This window comes from Sinocyclocheilus anshuiensis, unplaced genomic scaffold, assembly GCF_001515605.1.
Source record: "Sinocyclocheilus anshuiensis isolate Anshui unplaced genomic scaffold, SAMN03320099.WGS_v1.1 scaffold389, whole genome shotgun sequence".
NCBI lineage: Eukaryota > Metazoa > Chordata > Actinopteri > Cypriniformes > Cyprinidae > Sinocyclocheilus > Sinocyclocheilus anshuiensis.
In genome coordinates this window covers 235,391-238,956 of record NW_015536494.1, presented here as the reverse complement: position 1 = coordinate 238,956, position 3,566 = coordinate 235,391, and the positions used below count along the sequence as shown (strand labels likewise).

The following is a 3,566-nucleotide window of genomic DNA, read 5'->3' as shown; positions in this document are numbered from 1 at the left end:
AGAGGAGAGGAGAGGAGAGGAGAGGAGAGGAGCAACTAGCTGCTTTACTACATTTCTGACTGACTTATTCTTAATTATATGGTCATAGAGCAAGAAGAAAAGTTCCACCTTTGTGCGCCCACACACACATACTCGTACTTTTTTTCATGCTACATTGTCTCACTGTCTTTGAACAGTTTAATTACCCTTATACACTCTCACAAAGAGAAAAGATATTCAGGCAGCTACTTTATCTGGAATCTCATATTTGAAAGATTTTGTTTTTGATTAATGAATGTCATTTCTTTTGTTTTTCTCTGCTCTGTCATTCCTCTTATTAAATCATTTGATCTATGTGATTCCTTTTTCAGAACTGCATTCCGCAGTATCATTTAGGACACTGGAAATGACTTGGTGAATTTATTAATCACCCAAACTCATTCCACTATCCTTCCCCCGAGTCATGTAAATGAGTTGTGTGTGCCGTTTCTTATTTTCAGAAAAGACGAGGCAATACATCGGCAACCACAATCTGCCCCTTACACTGGCGGGAGCTTTCTACGATGGTGTCTCTGTCAATGATGTTATATTTAGTGGGCGGACTGCAGCTGAGGGTGTCATTGGGAAACATGACTTACACTAACTTAATTTTGTCTGCTTTTATTGAATATTTTAGGTTTTGTGATATCGATTTTGTGATTGCTGGGAAGCATCTGAAAAATGCACACTACCATATGAACAACATGCTTTACTTGAACCCAAAATGGAAATCAAGAGAACATCCAATTGTTTGGTAATTCAATATATCATCAAAAATCATTAATATAATTTGATAGATCATATGTTTTGTTTTCCAAATGTCCTTCAATAAGTTATATTGACTTGAGAAGCAAAACTGCAAAAGACTGTTTTCAAAGAAAATATCTTAAAGTTTATTTTTGGTGCTCTATTGGCTTGAATTTTTTTTTTTTTTAATCCCTAAATTCTCATTTATGTTTAAAAATAAGAAAAAAGCAGCTGGGTTGGCATGGGAAGAATAAAAATAAACTTATTCTCATGCAGTTTAAGCTAACGTTGTTTTAAGGATATTTTCTTTCTTTTTGCTTTAAAAAATGAGTCACCAAATAATTTGGTTTATCAGCAGCACTATCAGTCAGTTGCAGCCGAATGATTGTAGAACTTGACTGTGCCCATGTGGCACATTAATTAAATATCTTTTTTTATGTTCAGCTGTGGTGAAATTGAACTTGGATGAGGAATATAATATATTTTCATCAGTCAGTTTCATCAGAGTTTGACATCTTGGGCTGGAAAATTGTCAATTGCTTCTAGTATCTCACCCAAAACTTCTGTTTTTCTGAATCACTTTTGCCATTAGGAAAGGTTATTCTGACCTGCATTCATGTCACCTCAACATCTATCAATAATGGCCAGGGGTAGACTAAGATTTTCGAAATGTAGTATATTTTCAGTCATCTCTTCCATTTGTCTGAAAGAAGATGGTAGTTTTCAGGTATTTTGACAAGGCTGAGATGAAGTGCCATTACATCAGGCTGCACTAAAAAACATTTTACACTGAAAATTTTACACCATTACACTGAAGTGGCTTCAGTGGCAAATTTACAACTTATATTTTGCATTTGAGCCAAGCAGCAGATTGAAAATGGCTGTGACCATCTGCATTGTCATTGACTTTCATAGGGCAAAAAATTCAAAGTATACAATTACTCCGAGAACCAGACCTTTAATGGGTGCTTGAGAGCCATTTGTTTCACACACAGATGCTTTGCAAAGCATTTCTCTTAATGTGTCACGCAGCTTCAATTTGCAATAATGTTTTATTACAGAAGTGCACAGGTGTGCCTTTTTGCCTTTTACATGCAGTACTTGTGAGACATGAGTGAATGCAATTTTATATTGCACCGTTACATTATGGATCCACATGCAGTGAAGACTGATTGCGCTGCTTTCAGCCATAGGTGCTTATAGTGAATGTGACTTTTTTATAGTGTGTAACAACAATAATTTCATGAAAAAACTCTATTTTTTTCTGACAACCACTTAATAAATGATAATGTGTTTTTATGTGATTATCTCAGAGCAATGGCTCTTTGAGTATGATAAATAAATGAGATGTGTTTGGTTTGTAGCGTGTAATGTGGTTAAATTTTTTAATAACTTCTATCCATTACTGAACAGACAGTAGATTCAACTAAGAGTGCCAGTACAGTTTAAAGCGAATAAGCCTGCAGCTAAAGAGGAGTTTACATTAATAAAACAGAACAAAAATTAAATAATTAATGTACTAATTACACAGCCACACCCTGAAACCATTATCTGACAAATGGCAAGTTCACCTTGACAAATTATTGTTTGCAATGACATGCTTCTGTTGTTTCCACCTCTGGGTCTGTTGACAGTTCGGTTGGAAAGTTATATGACAGAAGGCACACCGTCAAACACAGACAAAGAAAGCTGTGCCTGCCAGCAATCTTGAAATATATTGTTCCTCGTTGGTTTTGTAATTTGCACATTTTAAGTGATTTCCTGTCCTGTCTGGCTCACACCACCACAATTTTGAACGTTAAAACTTGTTGAAGAGAGGTGTGCTATTACTTTTCGATCAGATTTACAATAAATCGTGCAAAAAAATCCCAAAGATTTACATTGTAGAACCTGAGCCATTTGTAGAACCAGAATACCATGTATCTGTGCCGAAAACACTCAGTACACCTTAGCAACACCCTGGCGATGAACGTTGCATGGCCAAACACCACTGGGTTTCAGGAAATGTAAAAATTGGATTAATATTTCTTAGGGGTGTAAAGGTACACAAACATGATGTCATGGTTCGGTATGGTTTCAGAACAGCGGGGGGGGGGGGAAACTAAATATAAAAATTGCTACTTTTTTATTTTTTATTAAACAGTGGTTTACTGAACAAACCGAACTAGCTATAAATAAACTGAATTATAACTAAACTTACCTCAGGTAATGCTTTAAACTATAGCCCTATTAGTTGCACATTTTTATAATATAAGGTTACAATTAACAACATTTTATTTTTATTACATTTTTATTTTTAGATATAGGCTAATAATCAACACTCAAATAAAAATGGTTGACTATGCAAATTGAACTTAAGGCAGTTTTTATATTAATTTCTAGATTTAATTATAAAATTTTAAGTAGTTGTTGAACATACATTTAATAATTAAGGCATCACTAACAAGTAAAATATAATGAATAAATATATAGGCTAATATTTCGCGAAATACTCTTCTCTAATTTCTCTAGTGAACTAAGGAGCTGTGGACACTGATGACTTGAATGTTGTAAATTTAAGTATTGCTACGTGACATTTTGTTTACAAGCTGTTTTATTGACGTCTTTCTGTGGTTGAAACACTAAATGAGCGATTACATGAGACATGAGATGTTCATTCATGTTTATTTCGTGTTATATCTAGTATTTGAGAGGAATCGATGATCGCATTCACTCGAGCATTCACTCACTTCAGTGCCTTAATTTCAATAATAAAAAAAGAACAGCATGTGGTTATTTCTAAAACGGTGGGGAAAATGAAA

The 3,566-nt window shown here is 34.4% G+C and overlaps 1 pseudogene; it reads left to right on the top strand.

Moving 5' to 3' along the window:
- LOC107686024 (protoporphyrinogen oxidase-like) overlaps positions 1–758 on the top strand; it is a 12,633-nt pseudogene extending 11,875 nt beyond the window's left edge.
- Positions 759–3,566: the final 2,808 nt, after the last annotated feature.